Raw genomic sequence first — 19761 nt, forward strand, 5'->3', positions numbered from 1 at the left:
CTGTTCACCTTGCCGCTGAAGAAGGATCAAGGAGTCGCATTAGTTATTTATTGTTCCATAACAAGTTACCTCAAGCTTAGTCATTTAAAACACAACTATTTATTACCTCCTGGTTTCTATAGGTCAAGAATTCGGGAGTGGCTTCGCTGGGTGGTTCTGACTCAGGGTCTTTTGTGAGGCTGTCCTTACCTGAAGCGTTGACTGGGGCTGGAGAATCTGCTCCTAGTCTCGCTCGTGGATGTGGCTCTTGGCAGGAAGCCTCAGTTCGTCACCACGTGGGTCTCCATAGTGTTGCCCATGACACAGCTGCTGCTTTCAGAGTGAATGATCGAAGAAAGAGAGCAACCACGGTGAAAGCTGAAACGCCTTGTGTGACTTAATCTCAGGAGTGATATACCGTCACTTTTGTTGTTTTTACATAGATCATCCCTGGTACACTGTGGGAGGGGACTACACACGGGTGTGACTACCGGGGGCAGGGACCGTTGGGGACATTGTGGAGGCTAGTTACCACGGAACTCTTTCCAAGAACATTTTTTGAGTGTGTGTGTCTGTGGACTCACTTGAAAATGCCATGAAGGAGTATAGTTAGACAGACTGGTAGTTAGCTGACTTTTGGATTTAATGGACCAGTAAAATAAAAAATAACTGGTGTGTGCGGGGCAAAATAGGTATGTTGCAGTATTTTTTCACCTTGGGAAGGTAAAGAAAGAGCTGCCACTTACCATCACCATCATTTCATAAAAGCATATTTTACCACAAGAAAGGGAGGAGAACATAATCTCAAAATGAAGGACAATCCTTTTAGTTGAGTAAATTTAGTTTTATGAAAAACTCACTACCTTGCCTTTACTTTTCTCATTTAACTGTGGACTGATGAAAACTTCATCCTATGTTGGTCCACACACTGTCATTCAGGAACCACGAACACAGACCTGGAATGCTCTAGTCCCGTTAGAGGTGACTGTGAGAAGCATGTAGAAACACGTCATAGTCCATTCGAAGTAGGTGAAAAAGAGGACATTGAAAAGATTGATTGATGCATAAAGACAGCCATTTTATAAAATTATGCTCATGAGCTGGAAGGAAGCCACAGAGTTGGCAAATATTTAGTTTATCAGTTTTTGTCTTTTTTTTTTTTTTTGCAGTTAATGGGTGTTCCTACTAATATTTAGAAGTTTGGTGTTTGAGCTAATTAAATATGAAATATAAGAGGAAAATATTGAACACCATTTCAGCATACTTAAATGTATATAAACTAATGCAAATGCATAGTAGTATTTGAACTTTTAAAATATTTTCATATTTAGTATATTTCACACAGTTAACATGTTTTTGGATGATTGTATTATTTATGTCAACCATCCTTTTTCTAAATAATCACCTCTTTATAGATATGTTTTTCTTCATAACTGACACAATGCAATTATGTATGTCCCTTTTTATAAGAGGATGAAACATCTGACACTATCCATGAGAGATGCGCTCTGATTTGTTAGTCTTGGCCCCTACCATTGATGGATTTGTGGAAATGTCACATATTCATTTGGTTCCAGTTTTGACCTGTGGCATAACATTCGCAAGGCTGAAGGCTTGGGTTGAGGAAGGAAGGGATTGATATTTATTTTGTTCTGGAATTGACTGGGTCCCATTAGAATCATGCTTTCACCATGGAGGTTGAAAAATAATCTTGAGCATTATTTATGAAAGTACAGAAAAACTTTCTCTTTGATAAAATCTTGTTGCAAACCTTCCTTGAATTGGTTTAAAACTTACATAATTTTCCTTTGAAAATCTGGTCAGTAAAAACGACTGGGGTTTTTTTGTTTCAGTTTTTTTTTTTTTTTTTTAAATATACATTGACTCCATTGGTTATTAGCAAGTTATATATGTTTTTTAAAGTTTTTAGTATGATTACTTTTGGAATCCTGATGACTTTTCAGTTTTGATTTTACAGCTGAATTGGTTTACTGAGAAGTTAATTGACGTGAAGTATGACTAGGGCATTTTGCCAATTTTTACTTGGAATGCCTTGTTTACATGAGACATTTTTAAGTGAAAGTAGTGAGTGGTTGATTTTTTGAATCTCTGGGTAATGTTTTTGGTGTAAGGACGGTCCTGGCATCATACAGCTGCATACAAATGTGACATTGGAACTCAGTCATCAACACTCCACATAATTTTTCTTTTTTTCTCCGATTATAGCTCTCGTTACACGAAGTTCCTCAAGCAGTCAGACATGCCATGTTGTGGCATGTTGTGTCTTATGGCACACATTTTAGCTACTCACTGGCGTAATTTAGGGTAAATGTTAGGTAACTCCATGTTTGCCTTTGGGAACATTTGTGTCTTTCTTTGGAACTTCCAGGAGCAAGCTTAGGACATTTTTGTGGCTTTTTGATATCTACTGATCATCAAATGTGACTGCTTCTGTAAAGCTGTGCTGACACGATGGGCAGAGAATAAAAACTCACAGGCGAGAGGGCTCTTGAAGGAAGAAGGGAACTTAGAGACAGATACAGTATATTTAAGGGACATTAACTAATTTTTAGAATCTTAATTGGTCATTATAGATTAGGTGTCTTATGTAGATAACAGGTTTACATCAGGCTAAGTTTCCTTATGTGAAATAATGCAAAATGTATTTTTTACAGCCATATGCAAGGTAGTGAGTACTACCGTGTTTCTCCGAAAATAAGACCTAGCCGGACAGTCAGCTCTAATGCATCTTTGGGAGCAAAAAATATAAGACCTGGTCTTATATAAGACCCGGTTTTATATTATAGCAAAATAACACCGGGTCTTATATTAATTTTTGCTCCAACAGACACATTAAAGCGGATTGTCCGGCTAGGTATTATTTTCAGGGAAACACGGTATGAAGTAATGAGTTAACAAATCCTTTCTTGACAATAATAATGTGCTTTGTATTGGAGCCGATGTTAACTCAGTGTTCTTGCTACAAATCGTTTGCAAACCACCCAAACTGTCCACACTCTTTCTGCCAGTTAGAAAAAAACAGTCTCTTTTAAAGGGTCACATCAAAGCCAGGACTGTCAGAGTGAGCCATTTTGCAGGCTAATGAGTGCTCTCTGTGGAGCCTTAGAAGATGACCTTTTGTTTTCTTGCTATTGATGGACCAAAGAAAAGAGTAATCTTGGAACTCTAATCTGGACATTGTCATGCATTGTTCTAATTATAAGCCACAAAATTGCTCAATCATTTATATATAGAAAAGATCCTGCATAGTGGCTGTCAGCACTTTCTTTTAAAATCAAAGCATTACAGATAGAACAAGTTCTTAGCCGACTTAAATGCACTGATAATTCCTGAATCATACCTTTTGAAGGTTGCTAGGGGTCACCAGTGGCTTGGTTGTGATTGATCTAAACGACTTGCTGAGTAGATTGTGGGTCTTGCAGCCATCATAATGGAAAATGACCACTGGCCCCTCCCTCCCGATGACTTGAAGTAACTTTTATCATCCATTTCTCCTTTCATAGGACTAACACCCCCTTCTTCTGGATAGTAATATTTTGTGAAGAATAGGTAATCAGTGGGGACCCCCTAAAAGAGCATTTGCTGAAATCTACAAAATAGGCAATTTCCTGGTATAAGAACACAGCCTTGCTTAATATAATTTGTCATATTTATAAAATATGCATCTTATAGGCCTCTAACATCTACAATTTGAACTGTGGTTTCCTTGTGAAAGAAATGCTTACCAACTTCTTTAGACAGCCAGTCTCTTAATGGGTTGTGTCATTTCCACATTTGAACTCATTTAACAGAATCCGATGCCTTAGTTAAATGCAGTAATGAAACACACAATTCACGTTTTCAGCATTTCTCTTGCATTGCAGTGTAGTACAATTGTTAAGATTTCAGGCTCTGGAGTCAGGCTGCTTGAGGCCAAATCCTGCACCATCACTTACCAGGTGTGTGATTTGGGCGAGTTCCTTAATTTCTCTGGGCTTCAGTTTTCTCATCTGTGAAATGGGAATCACTACTATACAGGGTTGTTAAGGACTAAATGTGACAACACGTGCCAATACGCGTTCACACTAGCTTAAATAAGAAAGGTTTTTAAAACAATTTTGTTTTTATTTATCTATTTTTAATGGCAAGGCTACACGAGCAGTCTCAGGGATACCAGTGACAGCGGGAACACATACCAGAACTAAAAAGTGAGCAGCCTCTGGGGCTTCTCCCTCCATCTGCCACGGGTTTGTTTGCTTCCTTCTGTGAGTTGCCTCTATTTTCTGCAGACTAACTTTCTTGGCTTATCCCTGTGCATATGTCCGGAAATTCTTTCCCCCCAATCTATGCAATTTATTAGATGAACTACTCTCCATCACCTGACTCAGCTGCATAGTGCCCTGCTCCCAAGTTTCCAGGTGCGAGCAAGTCCAGTCAGCTGGAGGGGATGAGGCCATGTGCTAAGAATGGTGGCCCTTTCCAAAGGCAGATGGTGGCTTAGGGTCCCTAAAAAAGTGTTGTGATGGTGAGGTTGGGGATAGCAATAACTGGCAACTCTAGAAGAATCATAGTGACAATGTTCAAGGGTGATTACAAGTGTCTTGCTTTGACCATTAATTACTTATTTTAAAAAACTTTTTATTGACTAATATACCTATAGAAAAGGACACATAAGGTAAAGTGTACAGCTTGATGAATTTTGACAAACTGAACACACCTGTGTAACCAGCCCCCCCCACCCCAAGAAACAATCATTAGCACCCACGTGGCTCTTTTTGCTCCCCTCTAGTCACTACTCCTTAAGGGTAGATTAGTTTTGCCTCTTTTTGTACTTTATATAGATGGAATCATAGCCTATATGTTTTTTCATGTCTGGCTTCTTTTGCTTAACATGTTTGTAAGATTCATCAGTGTTGTCGTATATGTTTGTGAAGCATTCGTTCTCACTGCTGTAGAGTGTTCTATTGTGTGAATATACTATACTATCTCATCTACCACGGATGGACTGTTGGGTAGTTTTCTGTTTTTGTCTGTTGCTAAGGGTGCTGCTGTGAACTTGTTTGGTTGAACCTGTATGTATTACTACTGATTATTTTAACCACCAGAGGCTTCTAGGGGGTGTGGTGAATTATCTTCTATCATGTATAATTGAATTGATGGTCTCTTATGGATGAATATTGTTATGCTTTTTATCTGGTGAGTTCTTATTTTATGTTGTGATTTTCGTGGTATGAGGGCAGGGTATTAAACATTTTTCATACATGAAATAACGCTGATACATTTTGATAGGTGCTCAACTATCTGTTGCTGGAATGCATGAACAAACAAACGAATGAATGGTGGGGGTATGCCTGCTTCTTTTCTGGGGACAAGTATATACAGGAGAGGTTCCACATGCTGTGTTTAAAGCAGTTTGACCTGCTGCTTCACCAAGCTCATTGACGGAGGGATGGACTCGGGACCCAAGCCAGGCCAATCATGTCTCTTTTCTGGGAGTTTAAAATTTGTAACCAAAAGATAGAGACTGGGCACTGCTGAGTCCCTGTGCTCTAGAGAGAAGACCTCATAGGTTCCCGCTGTTTGGTACCAAAGGCATACTGGTTTTTGCTCTTGTCTGCTTCCTTGAAACGGATCAAGATCTACATATATGACTGTTGCATCACAATGCAAGACTATTTTGATTAAACTCCAAAATGCAAAGTAGAGACAAGAAGTGTTATAAAAGATGACAGTAAGGAAAGATCAGTGCAGGCGAGTTTCACGGTGGATCCTGTTGCCTTGGCGGGCTTTCTTGAGAAGCACTCCTGTAAATGTGTTTGTATTTTATGAGCCAGAAATTGCAATCTTAAGGCGAGCGTTTAGGAGAGGAGTAATGAGGACTCAAACTAGGGAAGCAGGTGTGGGAATGCAGAGGAGGGACGGTAGAGACCGGACAGGTAATGGCTTTCAGTCTTGAAAAACTGATTTACTGTGGTGGGGGTGGGGGGGGGTGGGGGGGGTAAAGAGAGAAGTCAAAGGTGATGCTAGGTTTTGAGTTTGTGTGTTAGGAAAGATAATGGTAACATTATTATAAATAAGGACATTTGAGGAGCGCCAAGGGGGAAGGGATAAAGATGAATTCAGTGTGGGTTAAACTAAGGTTAAGGTCCTGGTGTGACAACCAGATAGTTCTGGTCAAGAATGTTGGCTTTGGAGTTAGGAAGACTTGGGGTTCCATCTGTACTTTGCACCTCACTGTGTGATCGGGGGCACCTCTTTAAGTCTCAGTTCCCTATCTATAAGCTGATACCCACCTGTAAGGATTCAGATGAGACAATGCCTATAAAAGGTTTTGTTTATTACCTGGCAATTAAGTATTCATAACATATATATTAATAGGATGATGCCCGGGGTGCAGCTGGAAAACAGGGACTGGAGCGCTGCAGTGAGGGATCTGCTTAGAAGCGGAGGTGATGCAAGGAAACTGATCGACACTGGCAAGGAAGAGTGGAGAGGAAAAAGAAGGGAGCCCAATCATGTCTAGTTAGAAGTATGCACTGTCTGAGCTAGAACTGTTTGAGAGGAAAAAAAAGTGGGAGGACAGGCTCACAAGATCCAAAGGAGGAGGGTGGTCAGCAGCAACCAGGGCTGCAGTGAATTCAGGCTACACCAGATTTTGATTGGGTGTCCTTTTACTTCCTAAAGCTTGACTCATTAGAATCAAATAAATTGATATGAGGGGCAGCAAAATGTTAAGTCACTCAGCTGTAGAAGAAGACAGGCAGGCAGGGTCCTCCCGGTAGCCGCTCTCTGCAGGTCCTTTCTTGTCAATGTGGAGATGAACTAATACCTGCTAATTCTTTCTGTGGCTCCTGGGCTTCTGTTGTATCTCCTCCCACACTGCCAGACTTTTGCCTGCTGCAGACCTCTGGAGGAAAGCCAAGAAGATGAACTGTTAAAAAGAGAGAGAGAGAGAGAGGACAACTTAGGCTATTTGTAATATATGGTTAACAGTTTTATCCATTTTCATTTTTTGAAATGCTTTTGATTTTAAAAATTTGCTTCCCTCTCTCTGACTTTCCTCAGTAAAATTGGTACAAGTTAGAAAGGGGTTGTTTTTGTACATTTATAATGGTGGTAGGACTTTGAATGTTAGTTCATAGAAATAATGGGGAAAGGAGAGAAAAGAGTGAGGTGTGAGGGGGGAAAAGGAAACCGGGAGAGGGGAGAGTAAGGAGATGTCAGGAAAAAGAGAAGAAAAAGGGTCAGAAAGAGGAGGGTATGATGGGTATGGAGAGATGGAGTGTGCTCTGGAAAACAAGTTGCTAGGTTTTTTAAAGTTTTGTTTTGCAAACGAAATCCCTAGTCCAAAATGTCCCCTGTGGGAAATTAGGCAATCGGCAGGGTTCTGTAGTCCTCCTAGCTACAAGCACTGACCTGGGCTCCACCAAGTAGATGGGATGTGGCAGCTGTGGAGCCATCTCGGGCTGTAGTTTATCCAAAGCATCAGACCACCCAAGCACTGGGATAGCAGGCAGCCCCCCCGCAGGTCCTGGTGTGGTTTGGGGATTTAAAACGTAAAAAAAAAAAAAAATACGTTGAAGCAAATTTGATCTTAGATTATATTGCAGGCATAGATTTTAAATCATAGTTTTGACTCATCCCTGAGTTAATAATGATCAGTTGTGCCTTTGAGGTTTGGTCCAATTCCTTCGCTCACCCCCATCATTTCTCTAAACGTCTTGTCCTGGCTCTGCAAGTGTGGAAGTACAGTCACCTGTCTCTTAGGACTGGAGGATATGTACACTTTTCGGTTCACAGGGGCTGGCTTTAAGTATTTTCAAACGGTATTCCTTTTTGCTCCCAGTTTGGGTTGATCCTGGCCACAGGACTGGATGAAGCTGGTTTTTGCAAAGCCGCAGGATTTTTTCATAAGCATTCATGCCGAGCGGCCTTCCCTTTGTGGTGAAATAGTCCAAGTGTTTCAAAACTCGAGGCCTGTGTTGGAGACCGGTCAGCTCATTTAGGAAGGCCTTGTGTATGGGGACGGGTTTATTTTTAGAATTGCCTTTCACGGGCCGCTCCCAGCGGCCGAGGCTCTGAGTGGGGAGCCATTCCAGCACAGCCGAGAGCGTGCTCTCCGCACTCCCTCGACCGGGTTTCCCGAAAGGGTAAGGGGCACAGGTAGGACGCAGGCGAGGGCTCCACTCGCAGCCCCCGCGCCCGCCCCTCCCGCGCGGCGTTTCCCACAATCCCCTGCGACGCCGCGGCTGCGGGACCCGGGCCAGGCTGGCGGCGGAGGGGAGGCGTCCGCGACCCTTCGGGCGCTGTCCGGAAAGTCTCGAACGCCCCCAGCCGTTCGCCGGCGGCCGGGTTCGGCCATTTCCGGCCCGACGCACTTCGGCAAGTTCCGCAGTCGCTTGTCGGAAATGGCTGCCCGCCGGCAGGGGGAGCGGAGGATCCCGCGCGGCCTGCAAGGCGGGCAGCAGGCGGCGAGAGCGGCTTTTGGGAACCCGAGTTTCGTGCAGGCGGCGGTGGCGGCTGGTCCCTGAACTGGAAGCCGGTAGGACTCCTGGCGGCAGCTGCGGGAGCCCGGAGCAGCCGCGGGCGGTGGCCTGGAAGGGGCTCGGGGTAGAGTTCTCGGAGCTGCTCCGAGCGCAGGGCACCGGGCGGGCGGGCGGGACTGGGTCCCTCAGTGCGGGGGCCACCGGAGCAAGCGGGCTGGTTGCTGCCCAGCGCAGCGGGGGCGTGCGGCTTCGGCGTAGGCCTTTCCAGACTTCTCGGGGGTCTGGAGAGGGGACCTCTAGGGCCTTAGCCACCAGCAAGGAGGGTTAACAGGTCAGCGTGGGGTTTTAAACACAACACCCCCATACGGCCCCTACAGCCCTGCTTTGCCTCGCACCCACTTCCACCTTTTTCTGAAAGCTCGGCTTCAGCTGTGCAGCTCTTCTGCGCCATAAAGCCCTCCACCCTTCCTTTGCCCCCCTGTGCGATCCAGCTGCTTGTATAGAGCATCTGCTGTCGACGAAGGGGCTTCCCTGACTGTCCCCCTCCCATTTTTCCGGTGCACACACCCCCATATCTGCTTTGCACTGCATTCAGATCCAGTCGCCTGCAGCTGCTCTTCCTCTGGCTCGTTTTGCCAAGCTCACCTCCTTTCATGATGAGCCCACAGTCAAAATAGCCACTTCCTGTCCAAGGGTCCAGGTGCTGCTGTGCTGTACATCTGGGGCTCAGGCCCAGGCTGTGTAGCGATGGGCCTAGCGCTGCCGGGGCAGGAGAGAGGCTGCGGGGTGCATGCCTGTACTACTGAAATCGCAGCTGAGGACCCGACCCGCGCGCTGCAGGGGATAGGTAGTATGAATCCGGAGCCCTTCGGAGATCAGGCGGGGGTGCCAGGCTATAGTTGGGGTGCTAATCCCTTTTCCACATTGAGCCGATGGTTCAGTTCTTTTTTAGGTATCTGTGGCTCTTAAAGGACTTGAATTTGGTGGATTTCTCCTGGTCCTTTCTTCTTTCCTTTTCAAAAATTCTAAGGGCTTCATCAGTTCCTCTTGGTTGGACTCCAGAGGAGGAGGAGGAAACGCAGAACAGCACATGTCCATTTTTTCCCCATATGTGATTTACTTAAGAAACACCTTTAGCATTTCTTGTCACTTTGTCCTATTTTTCCTCCAATTTAGGTAGCTTCACTTTTGAAGCCTGGGCTCTCCATGTGTTCTTTTGTTTTTAAAAAGTCTTTGTGTGTTGCAGTCATGCACACTGTCTGCATTCTCCCCTATTTTGCTCAGCAATTAGTCTTGCACTCTGGTACAGTTATTAAAACTGTATCAGGGTGCCCTGGGATATCGGGGCCTTGATAGACTTGAGTGAAGCTAAGTGTTCTAACCAACTTATTTAGCACGGGGACTTTTAAATATTTCATGATGGAAAAGAGCCATCTTCTTAAACTCTTACTTGGTCTTAAAAATACCTTATCCTCTGGGAGCCTGAGGGATCATAAGTACTCCTAAGTACGTGGGAAACTAGCTTAAATGCTTTTTGGAAAAGAATTAGAGTCGTGGATCTTCAGAATACTTGAAACATTTATTTAATACCCGAAAATATGGTTGTTGCTCTCAGGGGGCATACATACTAACCAGAAGATTGACAAGCATGTATGTTCCTTCCCCTACTTCTACTTTTCTGGAGGGGCAGGACTGGCATTAAATGCTTGGTGTGTAGTTGGAATCTCTTAATGATTAGGCCTCAGAGTTATAACCTGTGAGTGACAATACTAAGTGAACAGGCTAGAGAGAAATGAGTCAGGGGTTAGGGTAACCCTGAGACGTGGAATTCTAAGAGAGTGGGGAAGGCTCAAAGGATGGTTTGAAGTCATCAGAAGAATGTATGGGGATTAGATAGGGACGTGCCTTTCCCTCAGGACACTAAGCTAGTGGTTGAATGAAAAGTCACTGAAGGTGGTGTAGGAGTGAGGAGGTGGCAGTGGGGTGTGTGGGCCCCCCCATCTGAGGTGAGACTGGTAAGCAGTCCTCTGGAGGAGGGTTGGAGATATTGCCTGAAGTAGAAGTGGGGTCAGATATTAGGAGAAAAATGAAGATCCGTCCAGATCCACTGTTGGCAGAGATCGGAGTGTCTTTGCATGTAGTGATTTCAGAGTGAGGCAAGGAATATGAATCTTTCATCAAATCCTAAAACTGTAGTAATTTCTGCTGGATATTAAGTTTAGCTCAGATAACTTGTGTTAACATGTTTCCATTTTATTTTTGTTTCCTCTTAATTTTCAGTAACTGTTTCTTTTGAAAACCTGTAATGATAGAGTAAGAAGAAAGAAAAGATTTTTCACGTATATATAGGTTCCATGAAAGTCGTGGAGCTCAGGCAGAAGGAGTCTGAGAACTCAAGAGGGACATAGCCGCCTGTAAGTGTGATCTTTTCCTGCCTGAACCAGTCCCTCACTCCTTGTACATTTCGGATTTTTTGAATTTCTTTGGTGATATTACTAGGTGGAAGAGGAGCACGATTAAAATTTTTGTAATCTTGAGTATACGCGTAAGAGGAATATGGAGACTCCATTTAGTGACATGTTTCTCTCCTCTACACTTAGGGCATAATATTTTTAGTGTGCAGAATTTTGCTCGCATGTACCAAAATGACCCACTAAAATTCCAGGGATGAAGCCATAGGAAGATGAACTATGTCTCAGTAACCAGCCGCCTCTGTGGTTTATAACCTGAGAATGTTTTTTACAGAAAAGTAGGTGAACTTTCTCTGTAAAGGGCACATAGTAACTATTTTAGGCTTCACAACTATTCAGCTCTGCTGTCATAGAGTGAAAGCAGCATATACATAAGACTTATGCAATCCATGCATACATACAACCTATAACCGAGTAAGGCTGTGTTCCAGTGTAACTTTATTTACAAAACAGGCTATAGTTTGCCAATGCCTGCCCTAGAGTATCACCTCCTCACACACGTCATTACTTTTGTTTATTCCTCCATTTGACTGCCCAACACCTTTTAGACTGGTCAGTGACATTAATGATTAACATTCTGGATGTTTGCTTTGGTCACTGTTTTCTCTGTTATCCTGTCTTCTTATATTGTTGTCAGTTTAACCTACGTCTCCAACTTCTTTGTAAACATTTTCCTTCAACAAATATTTGATACTTTGAGGGAGAGGAAAAAAATGAATTAGGTTGGGAATTTGCCCTTAGCCTATATAATTAGAGAGATAAGACATACATAAATACATTGTGATGGTGGATTATAATGTGTTAAATTGCTATAGTTGTTTTACATCATATAGTACTTTTGTATAATTTTTTTGTCACATAGATTTTGATCTTTACACTAACTGCAAGAGATAGGAGGCTAAATGTGACAATATTCCCTTTTTTGAGGGGGAACAAAGGAAGGTAGTAAAGAAAACTGAGCCTTCAGGGGCTTGGTTATTTGACCGAGGCCAGATATAGTAAGTGGCAGAATTCTTGAACTTAATATTTACTGACCAATAATATTTACTGACCTGACCCCCTTTGAATACTTACAATGACATGGACCTCCCTGGACAGCCCATTCTAATTTGTAGAATAGTTTTTAGGAGGATTTTCCTTATGGAGCTGCAGTTTGCCTCTCTGTCACCTTTTAGTGTCATATAGAACAAGTCTATTCCTATTCTCTATGATAGTTCCTCAGATATTGGAAGGTAGCCGTAATGTTTCCCTAAGACATATGAGTTGCAAACTGGTGTGCATGGATCAGAAAAGGCCTCTGAATATATCATTTGGCTGCCCAAGTTACACAAAAACAAATTGGGAGCCAACTTTTAGAAATGGGGAGATTTCACATAAAAATCTATTTCTGGCTTTACTTGAGGAAAAATTAGAGAATTTGGTGATACAGAGCTCACATTTCTGATGGCAGTAATCTCTCTCTATCTCTCTCTCTCTCTCTCCGCCCCCCTCTCTCCGTCTCTCCACACACACACACACACACACACACACACACACACACACACACACACACACACACACTCCGTTTTGCTAAAAGCTCTCTCTGCTGGCTTTACTCATGTACTTTACTTTCAGGGCCTTTGTAGTCATTGAGATTGCCGTCCTTTTCCTAGATCTTCTATTCCACAGGATAAATATGTATCCTATTTCCTTCAGCTGTTTCTAATTTCTAGTTTTAAATCCACTCATCAATTCTTAGTCCTCTGCCCTTCATTTACTTTGTTAATGGCCCTCTTAAAGAGTGGCACTCAGCACAGCATTGCTATTCAATATACAATGTTGCCTAAAAGAGTACAGAGTAACAGTAGCCTTTACTCCTTTGTTTTTGATACTATGTTTAAAAAAAACAAAAACAAAAACAACAGAAAAATAAGGTGCTTCCCCCCCCCAAGCAGTTGTATATTCTTTTTTTTATTCTTGACTCACTGAAATTATAGTCAACTGAAATCACAACTCTGTGTGTGTGTGTGTGTGTGTGTGTGTGTGTGTGTGTGTGCTTCTGATAAACGAAATCATTTCCATGTATGTAGTTTTGGGATCTATGTGCTGAACTTTGCCTTTCTCTCTATGAAATTTCATCTGTTCAGATAGTCCAGATTCCAAAAGTCTTTTTGTATCCTGTATTTCCACCCCCAGCTTTGACTGACTTACTCTTCTTAGCATGACTTCCTTTCTTTATTTCTGAAGTAGAGCTGTAAAATGTAAAAACGCTGTGGCTTAGGATGGAGAAAATAGTTGATGAGGACCCAAACCATTATTAATGGATTCAATGGAAAATTAAGGGTCGGGGGGCTTTCAAGGAAAGCATTATGCTTGAAATCTTGGAGGTAACACAAAAGGAAGTCTTGGGAATAGCCTTGCTGCCTTGTGTTGATATGTTGGTAATATTACCCTTCCTCTCCACAAAACAAATCTGTATGTGCCTGCTTTCTGTGTGCAAGGCAGTTATAAGTCAGTAGGGTTCCAGAATCTACAAAGATCTCTGAGGTCTCGTCCAACACTTTATGAGTTAAAGGATAAGGAGCATGTGAGTCAAGAAGGACAAGGAATTGTGAAGTTAGGAGATGTGATGAGTCAGAAAGATGGTAATGATAAAGGGATGGCAAAACTGGAGTCTCAAGTTGAGTTCACCCATGAATTGAACTAGAAAGCCTGACCCGTAAAGCTGATTTATGGATGGCTTAGCAAATTTTCACTTCATTTTTCTGTCTCGTTCAGAAAAATGATATTTATTTGTATGCCTCCATAGCATAAAATAAATATCATGTTTTCTTGAGACAAGGGAACCTTAGAGGAATTAGTTTATACTCTAGGCATTTGCACATCAAGTTGACTGTTCCAGGAAGATACTGTAGCACAATCCATCTTCAAGACCTTATTTTAAAAAAAAACCTGTTTTTACCCGCCCCTCCCCTTTCAGTTGAACCTGTATTTTTCCACTTAATATTAAATTGTGCCCATTTTATTTAAAATGGTTGAAAGGCTGTTGACAACATGATAATCATATTAGTGACATGGATTTGTCATACTTTATAGTAAACCTTGCTTCTAATCTTGGACATTTAATTTATAATTGTTTTGGCTACTATAAAGAATGCTGTGGTGATTACAGCTTGATAATACAAATCTTTGTTCACACAGAATACATTCCTAGAAAGTGAAATTGCTCAGTCAAGATATGAACATTTTAAAGACTTTTGTTATAAGTGGCAAGTTACGTTTTGGTTTATCTTCTTACTAATACAGTACAGAGGACCTGTCATACTGCAGCTGCCAGCTTAGCACAGAGATGTACTGTGTGCCTTGTTAAGAGGTATACTTTGTAATGTTTCAGTGTGAATGTCCTGGAAGCCAAATCTTTTTTCTCATTCATGATTCTTTCTTAAGAATAGTTTCTGGAAATGGGATTGTAGGGTCAAAAGGTAGGCACAGTTTCAGGGCTTTTATTGCTTTCTTCCAAACTGTGCTCTAGAAAGGTGTGCCAATTTTCACTGCCAGCAGCAGAATGCGGAAGTGTTACTCTTGATCCTGATTAGCACCAGATATAATTTTACAATTCTTTGCTGATTTACAGGTGGAAAATGTCACTGTATCTTGTTTTAGATGTGCATTTCTTTGATTGTTAGGAAGATTAAACATTTAAAATTGTTTATCATTTGGGCCCCTTCTTTTTAATTTTCTGTTTATTTCCTTTGACCACTGTTGTATTGCCTTTACTTTTGTTTAAATTAAAGTTTATTGGGGTGACAATAGTTAGTAAAGTTACATAGATTTCAGATGCACAATTCTGTAATACATCATCTATAAATCCCATCGTGTGTTCACCACCCAGAGTCAGTTCTCCTTCCATCACCATATATTTGGGCCTTTACTTCTATTAAAGTAATGCCAAGTTGCAAATGTTTCCCCCATCTTTTCATTGAATCTGAACTTTTTTTTTTCTTATAAATGTATAGAAATCTGATTCTTTTGTAGTCAAATCTGTTGAACTTTTCTTTTATGGATTCTGCTTCTGCTTGGATTCCTATAAAAGTGTTTGTACTTATCTTGAGATGAAATTACTTGTATGTTTTCCTTTTATGGCTTCGTTTGTTATAGTTACTTCTTGAATACACCTGGGACTTAGTTTTGGATTTGGTTTGTCGTGCAGGAATCTGACTTTATTTTTTTCCTAAGAGCTAATTGTCACCTTATTTATTGAAAAACAGTGTGCTGTACTATCTTTCTTTCCCCCATTTTTATACCTTCTTTTCACATACTTTAAAACTTGTGGTAAACTTGTAAGAGTATTATAAGGAATTTCCACATACTCTTCACCCACATTTCCCAGTTTTAACATTTTGTCATTTTTGCTTCTCCCCTCCCCTGCCTTCCCCTCCCTTCTATCCTCAAACCGATGGTTGTTGGTGCTAATTCAATGCCAAGAGGAATCCCCAATTTGGGGTGCAGTGAAGAAGAGAGCTTTATTTGATGCGAACAGCTCAATTGTGATACAGCACGACTGTGACAAGAACACAGCTATGGAAAAGTTCAATAGTGTTACATGTTATAGCCCAATTATGAAGCAGCACAGCTTTGAGAGCAGCGCGTCTATGGAGCCGCTCAGTAGTGTTACAGCTTAGTTATGAGGCAGCACAGCTGGGAGATGAGCCTGGAGCCAGCAGGCCCTGGGGCCAGGCCCCTGTCTGGCTAGACAGCTCCACTTGCTCTTCTCTGTTTGGTTCAGTGCAAAGTCTTTGGTGTTTCACCTTCAATGTTTCATTCTTTGGTGGAAAGGGAAAGCGTGCTCTCTGAACCAGAGGGCTGATTTATATAGATAGAAATCCCTGCCCCTGGTCCCTAATTGGTCTGTCTTTATGCAAATGAGGTCTCCAAATCCTCACAGTATGATGGTCCAAAAGGTACTGTCCAGATTGGTCAGAACGTAGCCACTCCGATTGGTCATGTTGATGTGGATATAGCCGCACAGCTCCCATCAGATGGGAAAAGCCTCATACTGTTGGTTGCAATACAATTCCAGGAACTCCTTTGTAAGGCCTGGCTTAGGTGGCAGGAACACAGTGTAAGCAGGCAGTTCAGTGCAGGTTTCTCCTTTAAGTGCTGTTTGTGTGAGAGACCCCTGCTTAGAAGTGGCTTCTAGTGTCTTTTAAATTTGAGCCCAGGAGCCTGTCTCAGTAGGTGTCCTCTTTCTCAAGATCCACAATATATGACTTTTATATCCTGTTTTTCATCAACCTTTTACCAATGAATCTTAGCATCCATTGCTGAATCTTTCCTAAAACTATTAATATGATGGTCACTAAGTGACAGTTGAAAAAAGTCTCCATCATTCTGCCATTGCTATATATTTATTAGGTGGAATTCTACTCCAAATGAATAATTTTTCCTTCTCCCTCTTTATATACTCAATCATTTATTTACTTATGAATACATGGTTGCTCCCTTATTGGGAGATAATCTACTGGTATTATTTATTTACATAGGCAAATTGTCCCAGATTTATCCAGAGGGAGGTGGATCCCTTCAAAGGACACTGATCCAGTGTCCTTTTTGTAAATGCCCTGGTTTTCTTTCAGTACATCTTTACTTTCTGGCAAAAGAAAATGTTCCAGGCTCCTTTTTCTTTTACTTGTCCAGTCCTGACATTAGCTGCTTATTCAAGGAACCTCCTTAGATCATCTGTTTACACGGATACCTCCAATTCCAGTGGAACACATCAGGAGTTATTCAGTCTTCCTCCATTTCTGCGTTTGTGACATTACTTTAGCAAAGAGAGACGACCAGTTTGATCTTCTGTCTGGACCATTCATAGTTTCTCCATGTCAGCAATAGAGGTGTTTTACTTTCTCACCATTCGTGTGTTCACTGGAGTGTAGTGTGCTGGACTTTATTTTTCCTTTTTGTTTGTCTTTTTTCCTCTTTATGTGTTGTACTTTAAAGTGACTGTAGCAATATGTTTTTCTTAATTACAAAGGTAATACATGCTTATAAAATGAAGACAAAATGAATCTTAAGTAAACCAGCAGTAAACACGTGAGTAGCAGAGTACGGGTCAGACAGACCTGGGTTTGTATCTGGGCATCTCACCTCGCCTGCTGTCTGGTCTTGAACAAGTGTTACTGAGCCTCAGTGATTCACATTGCTTATCTGTAGGTGAAATGATACCTCTCCCCAGATGTGAGGAGGAAACGAAATATATGGATAGTGTGTCATGTAGAATACATTGTAAATATAAATGTAGTTATGTCAGGTGGAAAGTATCCCCTACCCTCCATGTCTTCCAAAGGTGTGTGATGTAGTCTGTCGGCTTCCGATGTGAGTAAGGTGTGTCTTCCTCAGTTGTCTATAATTATATTGATTCGCATGTCATCAATCTGAATGGGGGTTATCATCAGTTCTTTGCTAGACCAGTGGTTTGTGTTCGAGTTGTGTGCTCTGCATTGAAATCATCTGGGAGCTTTGAAAAACTATGGGCGCCTGGGCCCCACACTTGGGAATTCTGATTCTGTTAATGTTGGATGGGTTTGGGTTTGTCATCTGAAAACATTCTTAGGTGAGTTGTGAATCTGAATTGGTAACCCTAGTTAAAAACTGACTGGTAAGGCAATATAATTTTGATTTGTGGGATGTTGTCAAACAGGTAGAAAGAGAAACCCACATAAGAAGTGGCATAATTTTCTAATTGAAGACCTGTCCTGGGAGGTAAGACTTCCGGGTTCAGGTTTATTGCTGACTGAACAGGTGACCTGGCTTAATCAATAGTCTTAGCTTACTTGTTCACACCTATATACAACTGAGCAGTGGAAGGACGGCTTATAATTTATTGATGAGTTCCTTTTGTGAATTTTGTAATTTATCTGCTAGTTGCATTTGTGGAGCATCTTTGGACTTAGAAATCTGCTCTTGAGCCCAAACAATACTTGTTTTTCCTTTTTGAAAAGCCCTGTAATAAGGGTGGCTCAATTCTGTGGTTCTGTGATTGTATCATAATCTTTACTCTCAACTCAATATGTCAGTGCACAACCAGTTCTTTTTTCCCTCCCCCTTCTTCTGCTCCGCCCCCCTCCGGGTTCAAGCCGTTGTTTCTCAGTCTAGTTGTGGAGGACACAGCTCCCTGGCCATGCTGGTGTTATGAGCCTTGCACCCTCCACATCCCTCCTTGCCCCTGGCTGAGGCAGTTGGCTGGTTGTCGGCAGCCCAGCTCCAGGGAGAGCTGTTGTTCACAATCTTAGCTGTAGAGGGCGCAGCTCACTGGCCCATGTGGGAATCGAACCAGGGACCTTGTCGTTAGGAGCATGGTGCTCCAACCATCTGAGCCACCGGGCTGGCCACAATTAGTTTTTCTCACCCGATTTTTGGTTTTTAATTGCTGACAATTTTCTAGAGGCACACCTCGTTTTATTGCACTTCACTTTATTGCATTTCACAAATGTGTTTTTTACAAATTGAAGGCAAGACTTTCCACCAGCAAAAAGATTATGACTCGCTTTATTGTGGTGGTCTGGAACCGAACCCACAGTATCTTCGAGGTATGCCTGTATTTTCCTTATTTTGTAATGGGGTTAAGTTTATCCAGTAAATAAACTGAAAAGGCTACAGGCTTTGATCTCCTGTAACTTGTGAATGACCTAAGTACAGTTCTTACAAGTCATTCTTTATCTACAGTTAGCTTCCCTGGAAAGTGCCTTTTGTTATTGTGTTCTTTTGAAGTTAGAGTCTTAACAATAGTGATAGTTTTGGGAAATTTGTTTGAGTGCTTTCTGATTTTTGAATTAGGTACTACCTTGCCCCGTAACAGGCTATTTGCCATGCTTATGCTTGGTAGGAAATCAGGAAATGATGTTCTTTTGGGATGTTTGAAGATAAAAACAAAATGAAACCGCAAATACTGCTTTCAACAACCTTTCGGAGATGATTTCCCGTACAGAACTATCTTTCCCTAGCTTGAAGGGCTTGCGGCAATGGCTGTAACAGGAGCAGTCTGCATGCGCTTCTGTAGGACTTGCATCTGGGTGGTGTTGGAGCCTGTTCAATGTGCCAATTTTTACTTAAATGAAAAAGAGAAACTAGTACTACACGCACAGGTAGGTCATAGTACACTGGCAAAGATGTTTTGCTCTGAGTATATTGTTTTCTTGTTTTGTTTAGCAGATGTTGATATAAAAAATGTCCAAACCTATAGAAAATTTTTATGAGTTTATTTGAGCCAAACTGACAATTGCCAGAAATTGTCAGAAATCAAAATCGCAACGGATTGAGAATATGCACCAGAGAACGGCAGTTTTGCAGCTTATTTTATACATTAGAATCAAAGGAGGAGACAGACGTAAGGAGAGTTACATGAAACCCATTGGTGGTAGATTAAGGGGCTGGAAGAAAGCAAAGTGGGGAAATCTCTCTGGGATTGGATAAAAAGTAAGATAAACACAGACTCCTTTTACCTGGGTGGCTACAGGCTGGTTAATAACACTTACAGCACCCACAGATGGTATGTGAGGAGCAAGATAACAGCGAGGTTCTGAGGTCTAGTCAGTCCTCTGTGGCAGTGGTTGTGCCCTAAGGGGTCTGGAAAAAAATTACTGAGATGGCTTAAAGGTATGTTATCTTAGAGGGGGGAAGACAACAGACAGGCTTGCTTTAGGTAAAGGTGGACCTTTGACAAGAAAGCTACGGGCCTAAGACGTGACTACTCACCTTGACCCACTTTTAGTTAGGAAGTTTTTCATTCATCCTGTGTGGTTACTTTTGGTCTCTGAGTTTGGTCTCTGTGACCCGCCCTGCTGGCC

At 42.0% G+C, this 19761-nt stretch overlaps 1 protein-coding gene across 2 annotated transcripts in view; it reads left to right on the forward strand.

The window, feature by feature from the left end:
• The window catches only part of EXTL3 (exostosin like glycosyltransferase 3), a 102578-nt gene that overhangs the window by 37787 nt on the left and 45030 nt on the right, over nt 1-19761 (forward strand). Inside the window, exon 1 of one of the 2 annotated variants that reach the window (XM_033134417.1) lies at nt 8246-8521. The exons of the other annotated variant lie outside the window; for it this stretch is intronic. The gene's annotated coding sequence lies outside the window, so the exon portion shown is untranslated. Of the gene's footprint in view, nt 1-8245; nt 8522-19761 lie in introns of those variants that run through there. 2 annotated transcript variants of the gene reach the window in all.

Source organism: Rhinolophus ferrumequinum, chromosome 18 (genome assembly GCF_004115265.2).
Source record: "Rhinolophus ferrumequinum isolate MPI-CBG mRhiFer1 chromosome 18, mRhiFer1_v1.p, whole genome shotgun sequence".
In the NCBI taxonomy this organism is placed as follows: domain Eukaryota; kingdom Metazoa; phylum Chordata; class Mammalia; order Chiroptera; family Rhinolophidae; genus Rhinolophus; species Rhinolophus ferrumequinum.